Source organism: Gordionus sp. m RMFG-2023, chromosome 3, assembly GCF_954871325.1.
Source record: "Gordionus sp. m RMFG-2023 chromosome 3, tfGorSpeb1-WG-v2, whole genome shotgun sequence".
In the NCBI taxonomy this organism is placed as follows: Eukaryota; Metazoa; Nematomorpha; class Gordioida; order Chordodea; family Parachordodidae; genus Gordionus; species Gordionus sp. m RMFG-2023.
Genome location: NC_088777.1, coordinates 19,059,528 through 19,082,831, shown reverse-complemented (window position 1 = coordinate 19,082,831; position 23,304 = coordinate 19,059,528). Strand labels below are relative to the sequence as shown.

The following is a 23,304-nucleotide window of genomic DNA, read 5'->3' as shown; positions in this document are numbered from 1 at the left end:
AAAACTAAATCCACACTGCGAATTAGTAAGAAAAAAGCTTACATGCAATCAGAGCAGCTGGTTGGGAAATACAGCTAAGATATTATAAGTATCAGTAATTACTTAGCTAATTTCAACGCAATTACTACAATAGAAAATTAAGAAAACCTCGTAAATATTTTGATCACCTAAAACATTAAATAAAGCTTTATAAATGAAATAAAGGCAGGACTGCATTCTCGCTCCGTCAATGTTTTACTTTTCCTTACTTGTGAGACTGGTAAGGGGAAAATAATACCATATTATAGGAAAATTTTTAAAGCCCCCTCCTCCCAATAATTTAAATTTTATTTAAGTAATAGCATTGGCATCCTTTTCTAAAACCTGCTTAGAGAAAGGACTTCTGTATAATTCGCGTAAGGTTTCAATGGAATGGACTGGAGCCTAAGTCAAAATGAAAAGTATAGGTTTATTTGGAAAATTAATGACGAGTAAATCACGAGTATTTTTATGCATTCTTTTGCCAAGTTTATTTCAGTATTATGTAACATAAAAATGAATATGTATTTCAATAACCTAGTATTTCATTATCCAGTTTAAAATTACAATTCATTTTAAATGCTCATTTAGTTGCACCTAAAATAGTATAATTTTAACGGCCCATGGATATTGATTCACTCGCTCCCCCGTTTGCATAAATGGACACAGTGAAAATCAAAATAACAAAATACTAACACACTTATATACAGACATGGGAAAAATTCTCAAACCATTAAAATATTTTCATTAAATCGAAAAAAGTTACTGTCGTTAAATATTATAAAGATTTTATTTAAAATTCATCAAAGGGGTTTGAGAAAAGTTTATTTTAATTGTAAGATGAAAAATGATTTAAAAAAGCCCAAACCCAACGTTGGGGCCCACTCGCAAGTCAGAAACCTGTAGGACTTTAGTCGGTCAAAAATTTTAAAAAGGAAAAATCCTATATTTGCATCTTTCAAGATTTCAAAATCGGATGCAGACACCTTCGTGGGCCGGGCCGGTCCATTATTTTCTAGGGGCCTGCGCCGGGCCTGGATTTTAAAAAAAAAATTTAATGGGCTTGGGCTGAACTTGGGCCTAAAATTGTTAAATTTAAATTTAGATTATTTAAAACAGTTGCTAATTTAAAGAAATATTTCCTTTTTTCCTTCTAATAATAATAAATTTCCAGTAACAAAATGATTGCCTAAATATATTTAAATATTGTTTATTTTCATTAAATAAAAAAAAATTAAATTTTTGGATATGGGCTTGGGCCGGGTTTGGAAAATTTTTTTGGAACTTATCATGGGCTTGGGAATTTTTTTTAACATTAGATATGGGCCGGGCCAGGCTTGGGCCTAAAAAAAAATTTTACTGCGGGCCTGGGCCGGGCTTGGTCAAAAAATTAAGGCCCATGAAGGTTTCTGATCTTGCTTAGCTCCAAATTTTTGCATAAGTTATCAGAATCATCCAGATATTTTAAGACCGGGTCGGAAGACTATTTCTATTTTCCCTAAGTACATAGCATTTGTAGAAATTAACTAAGATTCCCTTTAAAAAATATATTATTTTTTATATCCTCCAAATGATTTAAATATCTCTCCCTAATCTGTTTTTTAATTTTTCAGTGCGTTATTAACCATAAAAAATGGTTTATCATGAATACTTTTTGATTAGAGGAGACATAGTTAGATGACAGAGATTTTACATTTTTGCCATAAATGTTTTTAGGATCATGCCTTAACATCCTCATCATCTATCTACAAAATAAACTTTTTGATCTCTATCCTTTAAGGCCAAAATTCTCAAAAATGATAAATAACCAGCCGCTCCTTAATTCTTTACTGATACATTGAATATGCATGTATAATTAAATTCATTCTAGACCTTAGTATTATTTTATTTTTATAAATAGATCCTATTTGGGATATGGAATCCATGGGGATACGGAATCTCTCAATTTTAAATCATTACTGAGGTAGATTTTTAAATTTCAAAAAACTAAATATGCGGAAAAGTATTTCAGCATATATAGGGTACTCACACTGTGAATTTCGGACAATTTTACCTTAAACCTTTATATGGATTTTTCATATAAATTAATAAAATAAGAAAATTTTATGGCGAAAAGTAGAAAATTAATAGGTTAGGCATACTCGACACATGGAATACATTTCCGGTTAAATCAGAATTTTAAAATTAAAAATCACCCTCGGTAAATAATTTAAAATCGAGAGATTTCAACTTTCCTTGGATTCCATATTCCAATACGACATATATATAAAGATTTATTTTTCTAAAACTTAAGTTTTTATGCTAAGTTTTTCCTTTAAGATTTTATTTCCGTAACTTTTTTGGTCGATATTTTTTTTCTAGACTTTTCTTACATCTAAAAATTAAATTGTGCTTCTAGCAAAAATTTATTTCTTTTTTCATTACAGGCATGGCCAATGAGATCTGCTATACCCATGGGCCAGGTAACGTCTTAAAATTTTTATAGGTCGGGTGGGGCACAATAATTAACTGTCGGGTCGGCTAAAAGTAGAGATGTCCAGCACTTAATAGAGAATTGATAATTCTTGTTGTAATATTATAACATTACTTAATTTTGTTGATTTTATGTTTTTTAGGGTTAATTGATTTATACAATGTTTTTCAAGGATATATTTTATTTTATATATAATGAAAAAGAAGAAAATGGTAATTAATTTCATTTATTCATTCATTACCACGCCAGAAATTGCATGAAGTGCAATTTCATCACCCACCAGGAGTTGAAGCGTGCATCAAGTATTTTCACTAGTATATAGATCCCATACATGATGTCTACCCGTTTTATTATAGTGGACGGTACCACTATGTAGCCAGTTAGCAAAGTGAAGAAGGAAAAAGTACAATAGTGGTGATGTATTAGTTCCGTTACCGGCAGAATAGTGTTAAGAAAAAAATAATGTCATATAATAATGTACCTGCATCCTTAAGTGGTATTTAGTGAGGCAACAAAAAATAATAACCCTTATATCTTGGTACGTATTGAGATGTTTATATTAAGTTTGCAAGTTTGATATGAATTTGTTCCGGTAATTAATTTATTTTCGCGTTATAAAATAATGTATTTTTTCGTTTTTTATTAAAAATATTAATTTTGATTCATTATTTAGTGTATTTAGAAAAATAAAGATATAAAAAAAGAATTTGTGTAGTCCTCCAATAATTTGTATAATCCTCAAATATTTAGTTCAGTGTCAGTTCACAACAATTCTAAATCCTAATTTTGTTAAAATAATATTTCTTGTTTATTAAATGACCTATTTTTATCATTCATTTCAGCGTCTACGTGAGCGGGGGGAAGGGGGGGGGGGGGGGGTTATAGTTTGCTTCCAGGGATTTTAATGAGGGAGAGGGGTAGGCTAGAGGTAGTATAAACTTATTGGGGTTTTGTCTATTAAATTTTTAGATGAAATAGGGCAAAATATATTGTTGTAAAAAAATCATTTAATACTTTTATTATAATAATACAATTATATTGCTAAACATTGGCCAAATTTATATATTGCATACAATCAGTCATTATTTTTCAAATAAAACTTATTTCTGGATAATTTTAAGCTATCTTTTTATATGTAATTTAAATGGATTAGAAATTCTATCAGCAAACTCATATTCATGCCAAACAATATACTATAATAATGCATTGCATTCATTGTAAATGAGGTTTTTAATTATTCATGTTCTAAATAATAACTCTTTCACATTTACTTTTTTTAGTTTGGTAGAGTATTGATAATTTTAAAATATATGAAGGGAGTACCATTATAATAAAAAAACATGCAATTCATAATGTGAAAATATTGCAGTCGAAGGAGGCTAAATTTTTATACAAAGTGGGAATGGGGGGGGGGGGGGATATAGGTTTTTGAAGGGGTTTGCTTCCAGTGAATATCTTGTCATGTAGTCGATGTTTATTTGTAAAAAAGGTTTTATTTCCCTATATTTTGTTTATTGATTTAATAAAAAAAATCATAAAACCGAAATCTTCATCATTATTGGTTATTTTTTCATAGGATATATTTTTGGATTTTAAAAACGGGTCGGGCGGGTAGGCAAAAACAAAATCCCAACCAGTGAAAATTTTGTCATTTGCAGACCTCTACTGGCCATAAGATAAACACGTGCATAACTCTGATTAACGATATTAATTATGCTTTATAAAAAAATCGATCGTTTCATTTTAAATTACTCAAGCATTGCTAAAGAGCGAGCTATATAAAACCTTAGAATGACCGGCTGGTAAATTTAGAGACTGAGCATGTGTATTAGGGGCAGCTTACTTATAATTCTAATTTTCATTTTTTTTTAATAATATATTTATTCGAGCTTTTGTATATTACTCAGAATTTATTACATAATATTTTCAAAAAAACAAATATTTTTATATATTGACACTAATAATATACGCATACAGATAAAATTCATTCAGTTTATAAGAACCGGGTACTGAATTTATCAAAATAAATAAATATTCAATTGTTTTATGCACCATTTATATATAATATTATAGTGAAACCTCCCAATGTAGCCACTCTTCGTGATGACCAGCTCTATTCTTTAGTTTAATGAGAAGGTCACCTTACAATATTTATAAACAGAGGTTTCACTCTTGTAGATTTGAAACAGAAAATTGATGATAAAATTTTTAATGAATTACAAAATCGTAAAATTTATTTATAAACATAAAACCTATATTTTCTATATAATTTTGATTTGACTAATGATAATTAAATATTAAATTAAACGATATCTTGAAATATTCGAGTCATTTACATTAATTCATATTCACAGAGCTAAATCAAATTTAGAAAAGATATCATTTGACTTTATAATTTTGGTAATAATCGTTTTTTGGTGATAAGATAATAAATGCAAGTCACTTATTTAATCAAAAATGTAATGCGTCCCACTCATAATCCGATTATTCCTTTTCTTAGATGAGTTCATGCAATAGTAAGAAGGCTCGTTGATATTCGTGAGCTTGCTTTTCAGCCCATTCTTCATTTCTTTGGTCCTTTCTTCTTGATAAAAACGGCTTTTATTATTTAAAAAATTTAAATATTAAATATAGTGGAATGGAAGTTAAAACCAATGGCATGAAATATTATAACACAACACTACCGACTGACAATCAATGTTTTAAAAACGGCGCAAATTGAAGACAGATATTTACCTTCGATTATGGTGGAGAATCTAGTAACTACAGAAGCTGCAATTATATGTGCCTTATATTTGTGTTTAAAATACATTTTTAAAACAAAATTATATAATAAGACCCCGATTTAGGAAGTATTTTAATTATTTAAAACATAATCATAAAGGACTTTTAATACTAAGGCAAAATATCCTATATACTTATTTTATGTTCTCAGGAGTAATTCCCACTCAGTGAAACCTCATATTAATATTACCATTATCAGTTCTAAAAAATATTTTGTCATAAAAAGTATATATGCAAATTATGCACCCCACTCCTATAGACTATTTTTGGCATTTAAATTTAAAAATATGGTAGCGAATATATAATTTTTAATTTTGTAATATATTTTGTCTTTTCTTTAAAAACCAGAGGAGCAGGAACTAGATCCCTCTTTTAAAATTTCTAGGAACTAGAACGAAAACCGGAGCTAATTTCGATTTCTAAGGTTTGACAGGAATGGGAACGCTCAAAACTGACTTAAACTTAGAAACCGGACGAAAATCTCTCTTAAAGATCTTTGGAACCAGAACCCCCTTTTTAAAATTCCATTGGTTGCAAGGCACTCTGGGTCAACGTTAAGAATTTTATGTAAAGTTTTCTAAAATCCTCGGCAGAAATTTTTTAACAACATAAAGATAGAGACTATAGGTAGGTAATTAATTTATTTTTAGCCGTTTAAGCTAATTTTTAGCGAGCTAAAACAAATCAGCTACCCAAGTTTTTAGCCAAAAACTATCACTTTGATGTCGGGGTTATTTTTAAAAATATAGCAGATCAAATTTGTTAGAAATATAAATTAAAACGCCTTAATGTTAACAGATTTTCTCCGGCACGCGCCTATAGATTAAGCCAAATTAGTCGACATTTAGCCTCAGGCAAAATATAAATTAGCCGATCAAATATAATTTTCAATTCACGAGTGAATGTACATTAAATAATTTTATATATATTATTTTTTAATGAATTGTTCTTTATAATAATAAACAAATTAATATGAAATAAACTAATACTAATACTATAAACGTGCAAATTATTAATAATTAGATATATAGATAATAATAATTTATTTATATATTAAATAAAGACTCTAACGAAAAAAATTTGTTGATTAAAAAAATAGCAATGAAATTAGAGAAATGTCGTTCGGATACTTGAAACGGAACATCTTTTTGCCGAAACTGGAATGGAACGCAAACATGCTATAGCTCTGCCTCCTTGTTTAAAATTGGTTTTCATAAAATCCTCCTTGGCAAAAATTTGTGAGACATGGAAGTAATATACTTCATTATTATGGACATGAGTCGTATAAAAAACTGATCACCTATAACTAGACATGTGCGCCGCCGGTAAAAGGCGTCGCCGCCGGTGATTTTGACCACGCCGACGCCGCGCACCAAAAAAGTGTCGGAGCTCAACACGCCGCCGCCGATCTAAAAATTCGGCGGCGTGGCGGCTTGATACATATTTTTTATTATTAATTTATTTTATATATTATTTATGAATTTTAATTAGAAGAAAAATATTAAATATTTTTTGAATTATTAAAAAATGCGATTTTATTTTTTAAAATTAATAAATATTATTTGCTATAAATTTGATTTGTAACAATCCATATTCGTTTACTTTGGGCAGGTTTGTGACCAACGTGCTAGATAAAATAAGATTAGGACATTAAATTTGAAAAGGTAATTCTATATTTTATTCTTTTAATTTTTGATGCTTCAAATAATTTACAACTCGTTATATAAAATTTATTTTTTATCATAATAGGAAATTTTAATTAATGATTTTTATTTTGTTGCCATTATAACATATATAAAAATACCAGGACTAAAACAATTATAATGGATGCAGCATTGCAATATCCTGTAACAAAATATAGTATATCCTTCCTAGCAAAGCCTTCTTTTGCATGGAAACATTTTGGATCCTTAATATTAAAAACTGACACAAATAATAAGAGAACCAGTGTTGCTACAGATAAAATCTTTTGTAATATATGCTTGCAAATAGCACTTGATAAAGATGGTGAGGAAGAAAATAATTATTCATTTTCAGAGTAAAATTTTTGATTATTTTAAAAATATTTGCAAATTTTTTAATTCAAATCTTTTTCAAAAAATATAATAAAACATTTACTTGACAAACATGATTTATCATGTAAAGAAGAAATATTTAAACAAAATTTAAAGTTATTTTTCAAACCCCTTGTAAAAGATACAACTGACCCTATAAAAGATAAAAAATGGATTCTGGTAAGGAATTATGTTCTCATGTGTTGCATCTTCTATAAATAATACTGGAATGCAAGATTTTCTAAAGGTTATTTTTAAAATTATAATTTTTTATAGAGCAATCTTAATTTTTAACTGTTAGGATATTTAATTATTTTATAACATCCCACATTTAGAATTTTTTATGGCATAAAATTTTTATTATTAACTTTTAATTATGTAGAAATATGGCATTATTTCAGATGCCAAAGAATTACCAGATAGAACTACACTTAGCCGAAGTGGATTAGATGATGTGTATTTATCAATGAAAGCATTCATATGCCAACAAATTAATATAGGTCCAAAATTTTGTGCTATAACTTTTGATATGTGGACCGACAAATATAGACAGCGAAATTATATCACCTTTACATTTCACGAAATAGATAATAATTTTAATAGTATTTTATACATTAGCGACACATCATGTCACTCAAAAACATACCGCTGAGACTATTCTTTCCGAAATAGAAAAAGTTGAAAATGAATTTGATTTAGGGTCCAAGAAAATTCAAATGGTTACGGATGCAGGACCCAATGTAAAGAAAAGTGTTCGTCTAGGAGAATATGGCCATCATTTATGTTTGGGGCATGGATTACATAATCTAGTGACAGTCGATGGAATAAAAAAGGTTAATAAAATAGAAAATCTCATTAAAAAAGTGAGAGAAGTTAGAGTTGCCTTAAGATTCAAAACAGCGGATTTTAAAAATAAGAAAATGTTTTCAATCTATCATATACATCAGATATTTTAGATTTGGATGATAATGATCCTTTTTATGAAGATCGTTTGTGGTATGATGATGATAGTGAAAATCAAAAATCATATGAGAAAAAACATAAAACCTTAAAATTAAATGTGCCTATACGTTGGCATAGTATTTTAATAATGCTGGAAAGTGTGACTGGCAATAACAAAAATCCTATAAATATTCTATAAATAGAATGGAGAACCCGGATCTCAAATTATTTAACTCCGATTGGGACTTGGTGCATGAACTTTTAAATTTTCTTAAAACCTTCAAAAAACTATTGAATTTTTATTACTATTAATTTAGCCTTATTATTTCGTAGTGAAATTAAAAATCATTTAATTGTAAAAGAATATGATAGTCCTTACATAGCATCCCTTAAACAAAATATGCTTACTAAATTTGATCATAGATTTCCAATAACCGATTTTCAGGTAGTATTTTAAAATACATAAATTATTTTTTATATATTATTTCTCTTTCTTTTATTTTTTTACTTAGGTGTTAGGAGCACTTTTGGATCCTCGTTTTCAATCTATAAACATAGTAAATGAATATTTAAAGGAAAAAAATATTACTCCAGTTGAATTTTTATGTCAACAAGATACCTCTCTACGTCCTTACACGGACGAATTAAACGAATCTGGAACGACAGAAGTTGCTTCAAAACTCGATTATCTTAAGTCATTGGCTACGAAACATTCATCTATTCAAAACAATAACCTAGAACAACAAGGCTATTTAACTAGTTTAGAAAAAGAGTGTTATTCATTATTTTCGCCTTATAATTTAAAGATAAAAAATGCCTTCGACTTTTGGAAGATAAGAGCATTAGATCTTCCTAAACTTTCAATATTAGCTAGAAAAGTCCTGTGAGTTCCAGCTACGAGCACACCCAGCAAGCGTGCATTTTCTATTGGGCTCACTTTGAACTCTAAAAGATCATTATTATGTCCTTTAAATCTTAATAAAATAATATTTATTCATAATTATAACTTAATGAAATCATTAAATTATAATTATAAACATAAAGTATAAATTTTATTTTAAAAGTGTTTCCAAATGAATTTATAAATTTAATTTAAAAAATTTAAGTTAGAAAAATATTTGACGCCGCCGCGCCACCGCTGATTTTTGAGGCGGCGTCTAAATCGATTCGCCGCCGAAAATGCTGTCGGCGCACATGTCTACCTATAACCTTCTCTATTCGTTCCTGCGTAATGCAATTTCCGAATCCAGTCTCGTTAATTTTGAATCCATTATTTCATTAAGGGAATTTTTTACTTAATACTATCAATGCCTTCACTTTTTCTGAAGCAATGAGACCGTCTTCCATCCTATTTATATTTAATATAAGCGACATCCAAACTCTTACTTATATATTTTGAGATTCACCTTGGACTTGTTCGTAATTCATATGAGCATTCATATTTCCGTTATTTTTTCTTATAGCTTATTTTCGTCGACCATACCTTAAACCATATGCCGGTTCAACACTATCCCAATGAATTTTAATTTGCAGAATTTACTGATTCCAAATAGTTGTTTATTTGTCAAAGAAAAAATTAGAACTCCGCGTTCTATAAAAAATATATCCAATTTTTTAGACCCGATTCGGGCCGCGTTCCGGGGCTGCAGGTCACTGAATAATATTATCAGGTTAAGAAATTAACAAGGCTAAAAAAAAATCTTATAAAAGATTGGCATATATATCAAATCTTAAAATTCATTATATTATATAATGATTTTTATTTATTATGCTAGTTTGATTATTTTTTGCGTTTTAAACATCGGAGAAGATAGGTAGGATTTAAATTTTATATTGATATTATTTAATTTCTAATATTATATTAGTTTCTTTTTGGCATTTAATTTTATATTACAAATAAAATATAAATTAATGAGGATATTTTTTTGTGACTTAGGACACGAAAATAAAAATAAAGTGTACTTGTGGTTAAAATTTAATTTCACACACTACCAACATAAATTGTGAAATGTTAGAAAAATTTCGCAAAGTATTTCAAACAAAATATAAAACAATTTATAAATGGTACGTAATACAAATCAAATGGCAATAGACAATGAAAACGTAATGTAAATATGCGAGTATATATATTACAATGCATAGGGGTTGGTTGGCTTCTAACGTTCTAATCATAATTATACTGATAAATTTTAGATATTTATTGTGCTTTTTAAAATATGTATCAAAACCCAACCCGAAACACCAGATATAATTTTCTTTAAGTAACCGGATGGTAACCTTTTTTAATTTTAAGCAGCCGTGCCGTAACTAGGCAGTAAAATTTATAATTTTTTGCCCCTACCATAACCGAAACCTTTATAGATAATGTTAAGGATCCCTGAAGGATTAGAAAAATTATTGCGAATATATTTTTAGTTAATATAATATAAATCAAATTATTATAATTCCGAGATGTACTGATACCACTTTTTGCCAATACCGATTCCAAATACTGCCTAGTATCGAACTGATACCACCGATACTTATACATAAAAAATTACTAAAAAATAGTGTTGTTAAAGTAAACTATGTTTTTGCAAAAAAAATTACAGGTAGTTCATTTTAAAAAAAAATGTAAGTAACTAGTTAAGGTCACTTTTTAAAATATGTCATCAAAATTTCATGTAAAACGTATTTGCTTAGCCTATGGAAGCTTATTTTGTGGAAAAAAAATGGGCATGCCTTTTAGTAAGTTAAATAAAAATTAAACCAAAATTTATGAAAAATAAATCTTATATTGTGTTATTTTTATTTTTTTATAAAGTGATAAATATTAATATGTGGAGAGATTGAGATGAATAGTGAATACATAAATTGGTATATAATTAAATATTAGTTATTGACATTGAAAAGTAGAGATAGAATTAGTAAAAATTTACTTTTTGGTTTTATGGCTGCCAAGTTAAACAACAGCATCATTGGTCTTGCTGTATATATTAATTTTGATATAAGATTAATAATATAGTCGGGCATAAAATAAGCTAGGCTAATAATTTATGGCATATACGATTATCCAAAATATCATAATTGATAGGCTTCCGTCACGGGAATAAAAGGCAGCAATTTATTCCAAGAAAAGAATAATTTTTTTAAATTTTAACAAAATTTGAGATAAAAAATTGTGTGAGCAATATTAATTAGGCGATAGTTTAAAAAATAAAAAAGGCAAGAGATGAAGAGATAGTAAGGAAGAATGAATGTGTATTTAAATGTAAATGAAAAGATAATATATAAGTGTATTAATTAATTAGTGGTAATTTTACAATGAAGTAATGGTTGATTTTGAATAAAGATTTTTAATTTCCTTAATATATTTCTTGGGAGTGGTAAAATAAAATACATAATGTATTATCAATTACAGGTTTTTTTTGATATGATTGTTGCCAATGAATTTTTTATTATTAGGGCTGTGCCGATTCACATATTTTTCACCGATCCAATCCGATATTGCTTCAAAACTGATCCGATGTTAATATTAATTTTTACCCCCCCCCCCTAAACCAAGTTATTAAAAATAGAATTATGCATTTAATTTTCTATTAATATTTTTATTTTTACAATTAAGACATATATACATTTAATAGTGTATCCATTTTATTTAGAATAATATATATATTTTGATATGAATTACAAAATTGTATTATTTAATATATAAAATTATAATGTATTAGATTTTTAATAAATATGAGAGCCTCTAGATTTTCTGACAATAAGCTTCTACAATGTGGACTATCTATATCCCCTGTCGTACTGAAGATAGACTCATATGGGACACTTGTTGCAGGAAGAGCCAAAAATTTACAAGCAAGTTTTGACAAAGTTGAATACTTTTCAGCATTTATTCTCCAATAGTCAAGTAGATTCACGAGGGATATAATATCAATGTTATATAGTTATCTAAATAAACACAGACATAAAATTAGCATTTTAAAATAGTGGGTTTCCAAACAAATAGGTCCATAATAACCCAACCAATACTAGATAAAATATGTTATTATACCGTCTATATAGATTCTTTTAAATATTCCTTGATTTCTTACAAGTATGGCAGGTCATCTACATTATTATCGATTTCAATAATTTTATTTGTTACTTGTTTCTCTTTGATTTCAATTTAAATAAATAATATTTAGAGGGGGTTGTTCAATTCCATTGTTTTAAAAATAAATATCAAATTATTTCGAATTTTTTAAAGAAAGATTTAGAATCTTTCAATTTTTTTAAAAATAAATAAAAATATTTTTAAATATTATAATAATGTAAAATAAATTATATAAATATATATAACATAAAATAAAAAAAGTTTTAAAAAAAAGAACGGATCGGTTTTACGGGTATCGGCCCGATCCGATATTTTTAAAAATGCTAAATATCGGTGCCGATTCAATATTTAATATCGGCACAGTCCTATTTATTATAAAACTGAATATTTTTTTAAAAATTGAAAACCAAAATAAAAAAATATTTTATAAAAAAATTTAAAAAAGTGAGAAAATAATTTTAGTACGATGAATAGATGACAATATAAGAGTGGAATGTTAGAGGACAATACAATAGATACAAGAGTTCGAACTAATGTTTGGAAAGAATAGCTGGTATGGGAAGGCAAAAGCTGTGGTTAAATGAAGGTGGACAACCAATGGCCCAAGACGTCAAGCTTGTTGAGAAGAGTATCTTTTTATGACACTAGTTATAATTGTAATCAATTAAGATGACTAAGATTGCTCTAAAGGGCAGGTTCATGGTGTGAAATAAGAATGATTGGTAAGGGAGGTAAAATAAAAATATGAAATATATATTTTTCTTTTTGGATTATGATTAGTTTCTTTTTTGTATTTTTAGAAAGGTGCCAGTCAAGCAGAAAGTATATTTAAATTTAATATAATAAAATTATAAATTAGATGGGAAGGAAAAGACCAAGGTTGCTAGGTGCCCTCTTTTAAGAGGACATGGTCTCATTTGAGATGTCTAAAAATATGTCCGGCGTCTATTTTTATTTTTTTAAATTTCTCCTCTTTTTAAAAAATAATTTATTTTTACATATTATAACGGGAAAAGTATTTTTGCAATAATCGTAATAAGTTTTGTTTGTCTATATATTACCATTTTTCATTTTAAAAAATTTTTTCTATATTTTCCACATCATATAATTTTGTGAAAGTTGAGAAAGAAAGTAATTCAGTTATTGAAATGTCAAATCATTTAAAATCATTAATTGTTAATAGTAAGAAAATATGAAAAAAATTTCTATTAAAAATGAAGCCATTTTCAAAAATTACATTTTTTCAAAGAGGTTTTTGTGGCATGTTTCCATTAATTATTATTTTTTATATCCAAACAAAGGATAACAATTTGTCGAATTAATTTTTTATATATAGTATTTTATAAAAAAAAAATTACGATTCGTGATTTAATACGTCATTTAGTCAAGCATGTTATTGACGATTAAATGGCGTCTGAAATCCCGACCCATAATAGTTTTTAAATAAATAATTCGGGAAATTATTATCCTTTGTATGAAAATAAATAAAAAATTAATAGAAACATGCCACAAAAACTGCTTTGAAAATTTGGAAATAACCTAATAGCATATTTGAAACAAATATTAAAAATAGATAAAAAATCTAAGTAGATGCTATGAAGGATCATTTTTAAATGTATATAAACATTGCGTTTGATATTTTGTCATTTAGTCACTAGGATTGAAATGTTTCATGGATGGAAATAAAAATTTTCCTAAGTGGTCAGATTTAGAGAAGTTTATAGATTTTTTAATAAATAAAAATGTTTATTTAAATAAATAAAAGTTGTTCGACCAATTCTGCAAGCTTAAATCGCTTATTACAAATAAAATGAGATGTGTTTATTATACAAAATTTACACTTCACCAAAAATGTGAATATTACTGATATTTTAATCCTTGAATAACATAGTGAACTGCTAATTATAGGAAGCTTCATTTTTGCTATACTAGCTCAGTGCTAACATTGAAAAAAAAAATTTATGGATAAATAAAAGGAATAGTATATGTATGTGTTGATTAGTCTTATTTGAATATTATTTATTTTTAAAATATATTAACGTTGATTGTTTAATATGTTTAAATTAACTTTTTTTATATATATACTATGTTTTTAGATATAAAGAAATAATATATATAATAATAAATTTGATTTAAAAAAGAATTAATTTAAATAGTTTCTTTTATGGTGCCCCGGTTACGGTGGTACGTTTTTTTCGTTTTTCTTTCTCTTTAAAAAAAAAATAAAACAAAGTAAAATAAAACAAAGTAAAATAAAACAAAGTAAAATAATAAAAGTTTAAAATATCCTTACCTTGAATTCTTTTGTAAAAATAAAAGGTAAAGGAATTACTTATCAAATTCGTCGTTCAATATGGGAGATGATAAAAGGACAAATAAAATTTTTTGACTTTTCTTTTCGATAGTCAAAATTTTATCCAAATTTACAAAATTATAAAAGAAACTCCATGTGGTACAACAACAATAATGCAAACAATTATGATAGAAACAATGCCTGGCAATACAATAACAATTCAAACAATTATGGTAGAGGTACTTGGCAAAACAATAATTATAATGGGAGAAACAATTCCTGGTCTTACAACAATCAAAGAAATCAGAGTCAATATAATAATCAATATGGTTATCAATATCAATCCTACAATAACAACAATAATGGAGAAAATAATACGTGGAAAAATTATAATCAAAATATTAATCAAAGAAAACCATTACAATATAATGACATGAATCAAAGTAACATCAATTGTAACATGAACATTGAAGAGATTGTTAAAAAAAAAATAACCCTACACAAAATAATAATGGTAGTGATTTTAATATCAACAATTTAACTGAGTTTAAACTTAATGATAATTTGTTCAAGACTACTTTAAAAGTAAATGATGCTGCTGTTACTATGCAGGTTGATACGGGATCCAAGTTTACAATTATACCTCATGATATGGCTAAACAAATAGGTATTAAAGATCTTAAAAAGTCCACTCTACAACTCACAGCTTATGATGGAAACTTAATCAAAATTATTGGCGTCACTCAAGTTAAAGTAACCTACGAAGGTATCACCAAACACTTGCAAGCCGTGGTCGTTAAATCTAATAAAAATGCGTTATTGGGACGTATGTGGATTAATGCCTTTAGTAATATTTTGAACAAATTTATAGCAAACATTGATACCAACTATGAAGATGAAATAAAGAAATTAATAAAAGATTGCGAATCTAAACTGACTAAAAAACCGATCAATAAAGGGAATGTCAAGATATATCTACGTAACGACGCCAAACCGAAAATCATACCACATAGACGGTTACCTTATTCAAAGATAGACGCTGTTACTAGAGAACTATGAGATAGATAGGAGATGGAGTCATTGAGCCGGTAACAGATGTCCGATGGGCAAGTCCGATAACCGCTGTCTACAAGGACAATGGGAGCGTTAGGGTTTGCGCCGACTTCAAAGACACTGTCAACCCAGCCCTTGAGGACTTCAGATACCCACTTCCAAGAATAAATGATCTTATCGCTAAGCTCAAGGAAGGGAAGAAGTTCACCAAGATAGATTTCAAGGATGCGTTACAAATTCCCATCGACGAAACCTGCAGAGACATATTAACTATATCTACACACAGGGGGTACTACCGGTTTACCAGACTTCCTTTTGGGTTAAAGACTTCATCTGCGATTTTTCAACAAATTATGGATCAAATTTTCAGTGACATGAAAGATGTCGTATTTTATATTTATGATCTACTAATAACGGGAAGTAGTGACGAAGTTCATTTCAACAACATAAAGAAGGTTTTTGAAAGAATACTATCTCATGGCTTAGTGCCTAATTTTGCAAAAAGCTTATTTTTCAAAAAAAGTCTAAGGTTCTTAGGACACGACATCGACGCCAATGGGATCCACGCCAACCATGACAAGATCGAGGCGATCGTTAAAATGCCGGAACCAAAATCAGCTGCGGAATTGTCAACGTTTTTAGGTATGGCCGGGTACTACAGAAAATTTTTGAACAACTTCGCTGAAATAGCTGATCCTTTATACAAGATTGTTAACAAAGAAAAATGGGAGTGGAATTTAGAACACTCCAAAAGTTTTGATGATCTAAAGACATTGATTAGTCTTCCTCCAGCTTTGACGTACTTTAATCCTGAACTACCTATCGGAATTGCGACTGATGCATCTAAAAGAGGTTTAGGAGCTGTTTTGTTTCACACTGAAAAAGATGGCAAAGAAAAACCGATAGCTTTTGCATCAAGAACTTTAGCAAAATCCGAAATAAACTATACCAATATTGAGCGTGAAGCTCTGGCCATTATGTTTGCTATCAAGAGATTTCAAGAATACTTGATAGGGACTAAGTTCACTATTGTAACGGATCACAAGCCGCTAATCCATATTTTCACCAAAGGGCTCAAAGATAATAGCACCATGTCATTAAGGTTACAGAAGTGGAGTATAATTTTGGGGGGTTACGACTTTAACATCAGATATAAAGCTGGTAAATACAATGTTGTTCCCGATTGCCTCTCAAGACTACCACAAGTAATTGATGATGACGTTATTGATGATATCGCGATTATAAATGACTTTGGCGATATACCTCTTAGTTTTGACCGAATACGTGATGAAACATCCAAAGATTTTGAATTATCTCAAGTTATGAATGACATAAGAAATAATGTGCCTATCCAAAATAAAATTTATGAAAATATTGAACACGAACTAAGTATCATTAAAGATTGTCTGTACAAAAGCGACAAAATAATAATTCCGTCAAGTCTGAGAAAGAACATACTGAAGGCGTTACACGAAGGTCATTTGGGAGCAGGTAAAATTAAATCCTTAGCCAAAGATCGTATGTGGTGGTCTGGTATGGTCAACGACATTGATTTGGAAGTCAAAAGTTGCGATGATTGTAATATTTATCATGACAATCCAAAGAAAATACAAAATCCATGGGTAGCAGCAACTAAACCATTTGAAAGGATACACATAGATTATGCGGGTCCATTTTTTACAAAGAATTGGTTGATAATCGTTGATGCTTACAGTAAATTTCCGGTTATAGTTCCGGTAAAGAGTATTACGACTGAATTCACGTTAAAGGAAATTTATAAAACTATTTCACTATTTGGTATACCTGAAACCATTGTTACAGATAATGGTACCAATTTCACGAGCAAAGATTTTGAAAAATTTTGTAGCAATTATGGTATATAAAACATGTACTAACGTCGGCCTACCATCAGCAATCTAATGGACAAGCTGAACGTATGGTGAGAACATTTAAAGCTCATATGAAAAGAAACATTAAGATTGACTTAGAAACTGCGCTGGACAGATTTTTGTTCAACTATAGAAACACGCCGAATGACACTACGGGAGTTACACCGTCCAAGAGAATGTTTAACCGCGACATTAGAATAAAGTGGGATTTATTAAAACCTTTGGAGGATAAAGTTGGTGAAGTCTTCATGTCGTTACCACGAAATAGAACTTTTAATAGAGGAGACTATGTTTGGTATAAGAAACAGGGTGATGATACGTGGTGCAAAGGCAGCATCAAGCTTAAAGAGAGTAACACCATGTTTCAAGTTTATACTGATAAAGGGATAGTAAGTAGGCATCTTGACCAGTTAAGGAAAAGAGAATGTTACAACACAGTTTAAAATATCATGAAATTGACCCTAAAAATTCCTCTAAGGGGGGAAGTGTGGACACGAAGAATGAGATTAAGATACCAATTACTAGACCAATAAGAATTAAAAATAAACCTGATTACTTAAAAGATTACGTGCTTAAAATTTAAATATAAAACGCTAAAAATATAAAACGCTAAAAATATAAAACGCTAAAAATATAAAACGCTAAAAATATAAAACGCTAAAAATATAAAACGCTAAAAATATAAAACGCTAAAAATATAAAACGCTAAAAATATAAAACGCTAAAAATATAAAACGCTAAAAATATAAAACGCTAAAAATATAAAACGCTAAAAATATAAAACGCTAAAAATATAAAACGCTAAAAATATAAAACGCTAAAAATATAAAACGCTAAAAATATAAAACGCTAAAAGTATAAAACGCTATGATTAACTTAACACCTAAAAAATAATATAATAATCGTTATGATTTATCATTCCTTATTCTGGATTAAAATTTTATCCTTAAATTATCATTCCTTATTACATATTTTTCCGAAATTCAAAATTTATTCGTGCATATTATTCATATATTTGATTTGATCAACTATTCCAAATTACATATTCCGATTTATTCCAAATTCCAATATTCAACTGGATTAATGATAATAACAATTTTGAGAAATGTGAACAACATACGATAAGGATATCAAGCCTACAATAAACGTACAAACTCACGCAACTCTAATAAACGATTTTATCAAACCTACGTAATAGAATCAAGCCTACGAGAACATTTGAGATTTATGCGCTAACCAAGAAGAAACCGAGTACAATCCAAACAGAAAAAACTTCTAGGACAACAAGCTCTCGATGACTGCTGAGAAGAAGCTTTGTTCTTTGTAGAAGAGGGGGAATGTTGATTAGTCTTATTTGAATATTATTTATTTTTAAAATATATTAACGTTGATTGTTTAATATGTTTAAATTAACTTTTTTTATATATATACTATGTTTTTAGATATAAAGAAATAATATATATAATAATAAATTTGATTTAAAAAAGAATTAATTTAAATAGTTTCTTTTAGTATGGAATCTATAAAAGCTATTATATGCAAACAATACAATTTTAAATCGTTTTACCAAGATTTCTATAAATTTTTAGAAAAAAGGCCTATTATATTATGAAAAATATGAAATAAAAAAATATGATTTGTAAGTTATTGTTTCGATTTTAATATTAATTATATATTAATCAGGGTTTCGAATCGAACCGAACAGCCAAACAGGAATGATCCGTTATAATTAATCAATCTTAAATTATTAACCTAAATTTGAAATTTTAATTTACCTTGGGGGCAATTTTTAAACTCGTGATTTCTTTTTAAATTAAAATTTTTTATATTATCTAAATATCAATCAATACCAAATTTATTATTTTTACCTCAATTTAATAGAGATTAGGCAAATTACCAGTTAATTAGATAAAATATAATCTTAAAATAACACAAAGCTATTCTTGGCTAAATTAACAAGTTTATTCTTATTAATTAGCTTTTATAATAATACTTGCTAATAATTTAGGGAAAAATCATACAATTCTACCAATAATAACTAACATCTAATAAAAATGTTTTATAATACTTTCTTATTAATTAATATATTCAAAAAAGGTTTATCTTAGTTTATATAGAATATGACAGAATGGGTAATTTAAGTTAAACTATTCTATTTATATTTAGTTTAACATCAAAATGTAAAACTTGCTATTGTTTATAACTCAATGTAAGTCTATTAAATATAAAACATATAAATAAATAAAAGTATAATTTAGTACGATTTTTTATTATTTAAAAAAACAGATTTAGAAGAATATTCATTACAGATGCCATTCTTTAATCATATTTTCTATTTTGCATATGAATAATGGTAAAAGCTAACTAACATATTATTTTAATAATAAATAATTTATAATGACTTAAATGATTATTAGAATTCTAAATTTAAAAAACTATATGATTATTAAATAAAAAATTATCCTGACCATTATATTGCTAACCATTTTATTTATTGTCATCTAAATTCTATGATCCAAGTTTTTTTTAAAAGATAAAAAATAACCATATTATAATATAAAAATAAAATTTATGTATAAAATTGTTTCTATTAAGCTTTTTATTTAATATATTTATATAATAAGAGATTCTGATCTATTCGTCATCATATAGTAAGTATCTACTAAATGGTTCGAGAAAATTCAAACTGTGTGATCTTATAAATCAATCTATTTGTAAACTAGAAGATCGTTGTAAAGTTTTAAGTGGGAACCATGCTTCAAATCTTGAGAGACATATAGAAAGATTCCACGATAATGAATTCAAATTATTTTAAAAAAATAAAGAAAATTTGACTATTAAAAAATTCAAATAAAGAAAAATGCAAATCAGTATAATACAATCCAAAATGCTTTTAAGCCCAGAACTACTACAATACAAATTAATATCAATAAAGAAACTTTCCACTCCTGCACCGAGTTAATAACAGTTCACGGAAGACCAATAAAATCAATTGACAACAAATCATTTCGAAATATTATAGCCCAGCCCAATAATTATAGGATTGGGTGGAAATTTAACTATCAATCGGAAAATATACACAATAATATTATAAAAATGGTTGATTTTTCACAAATAAAAGGAAATATACCAAAAACTTATTTTGTTAAAATTATATATATCAGCTAGATCTGATAAGTCCATATTGGGGATCAACATTCAATTTATAAATAAGGGAAAAATAAAATAAATAACATATGCATGAAAGAGATAAAAGAATGACACATATCAGAATATCTTATAAAAATTATTTTAGATGTTCTAAAATAATATGAAATATGATTTGAGCAAATTTACATGATAACCACCAATAATGCAGCAAATATGGGGTCATTCCATGTCAAATCAATAACTTAACAACTTGACCATCTCAGATTTTGTTAAAATTTGGTATTTAAGTTAATAAAGTATTGTAATTGACAAATTCAAAATATTAAACTCTTAACTTTATTAGAACCGGAGATATAGGGCTGGCTCAGTTTGGTCATTTTTCGAAAAAAATGATTTTTAAAAATTGGGATAACTTTTATATTAGATGCACTCTGTATATCTATATCTATTGCTCATTTTATAGCCCTAAACGTATGTTAAATAAAACTAATTTTTATTTTATATATTTTTTTAAAATTGCAGTTAAAAATTTATAATAAAGACTATATTTTTTTTACCAAATTTCAGATACTTTGTAAAGAGTACCAAGAACTGTTCATATATATGAATTTTTTCAAAAAAAACTGAAATGGAACAAAGCATTTATAAAATTTTAAACTAAAAACTGAAATGAACTGAACTGCTATACTTGTTCGAAACCCTGATATTAATACAATGAAAATAAATAACTGCCTAAAAATCAATTAAATTTTTAAAATTTATTTTAATGCCTTATTTAAAATTTATAAAAAATATGTCCTCTTTTTGACTAAACAAGATCTGATAACCCTAGAAAATATAATAAAAGCATTTTAAAAAATAAATAAGGAGTCTAAAAAAGAGAAGTATGAGAAGGAAATTTTTTATTTATTTAAATAAAAATGGTCTAGAAAACAAGCAATTTATAAAATTATAAAAATATTTTATATTGTTTTATAAGAAAATACAATATTTTTTAGTGCAAAATTTCATTGAAAAACTATTCAACTAACTTTTAAATGGTTTAATAATTTAGTATCACCCCATAACATTGGCAAAAAATATAAATTATTAGCCAATAGTGAGTTTATGGCTAATATTGATATTGGATATCAATCAGTACATCTCTGATATAATTTAAAGATTAAATAATTACCACATGCCAATCAGCACCCATATAACAAAAGCTATGAATGTTATACCAATAAATACAACTGCAAACATCCAAAAATTAAGAGATTCATCTAATATGAATATATTTAAGATATATATTAAATATAATATGGTAACAAGCCACAATAATTAATAAATATTTATAAACTTTGATCAAATCATTCAAAGTATTGTAATGAATTTTATAAATTAGGATATTTGGCCTAATATATGTGTACCTTTTACTAATTGTTTTATGAAATTTAAGAAATTGTTCTTTTTAGTTTCAAATTTAAAAATAGCATTTTAAAAAAATTACTAATATTTTTCCCTAGCTATGTGATGCTTAAATTAAAAAATTATAATTACTCAGCATTGTTTGGTGTATAAATAATTGGTAAGATTTAGAAAATCTAATATATTTAAAGCTTAAGATATATCTACCAAATAACATAATTTTCATGAATATAAAAAATCTTATATTGACATTTTGAACATATCAATAAAATATTGCAAATACCGGGAATATATACCAAAGGAATATATTTAAGATTTGACTTGTTCATAATATTAATTTCACCAACCCTTGACTACATTTTGAGTATTTATGAAAATTTATTACTTACATTATTTCTGACGTTGATAGTCATTATTTGTGACAGGGCTTACATAATTTCCATCGCCTTCTAACGTTAAAGATTCAACAAAGCTACCCTAGATATCCCTCTTAATCAGTGTTGTTTAAACGCTACTTTTAAATATTTTTTTAAAAAGTAGTGAGCTAGTAGTTACTTTTCACGACACTTTAGAAATTTAAAATATATTTAGCATATCTCCATCAGGGTTGCTAAGTCAAAATTTTCAAATTGCGGGAGATATTTGGTATTATGCGGAAGAAGTATGAAATTTGCGGTAGAAATATAAAAATTGTTAAAAAAAAATTTTTGGCTGGTTATGAATTGACTTAATTATCGGCCTATAATTTTTTATAATTAGTTTATATAAATACAAAGTCGGTAACTATTTTCCAAAATAAAATATCATCTTGATTTATTAAAATTATTAATTTATAAAAAAAATCAACGATCTTTTTTAAATATAAAAGAATGTAAACAAGATAAAATTTTATTAAAAAAAACGATTTTAATTTTACAATTAAAAATATATTTTATGCGAATGTCCCGCAAAACGACCGCAATTAGAAATCTACCGTGTGTGTGTATAACATTATAGGGTTAGGCGCTTAATTATCATGTATCCCGTTTAAATACATAATAAGGTACTCCAAATAATACAGATGCAACAGTTGCGGCAAATGTAATCACTTATCTTGTAGTACAACATTCACAGAGATACTTATCATCACAATGTTGGTAAAATCTTTTTCCCATAATATT

At 27.3% G+C, this 23,304-nt stretch overlaps 1 long non-coding RNA gene across 1 annotated transcript; it reads right to left on the bottom strand.

Annotated features, from left to right (window-relative positions):
• Nucleotides 1–4,519: 4,519 nt before the first annotated feature.
• On the bottom strand, nucleotides 4,520–22,543 carry LOC135926438 (uncharacterized). The gene is made up of 3 exons (XR_010571873.1): nucleotides 22,428–22,543; nucleotides 21,912–21,999; nucleotides 4,520–5,089 (listed from the first exon to the last, which is right to left on the bottom strand). It is a non-coding gene; the product is annotated as an uncharacterized LOC135926438 (long non-coding RNA).
• Nucleotides 22,544–23,304: the final 761 nt, after the last annotated feature.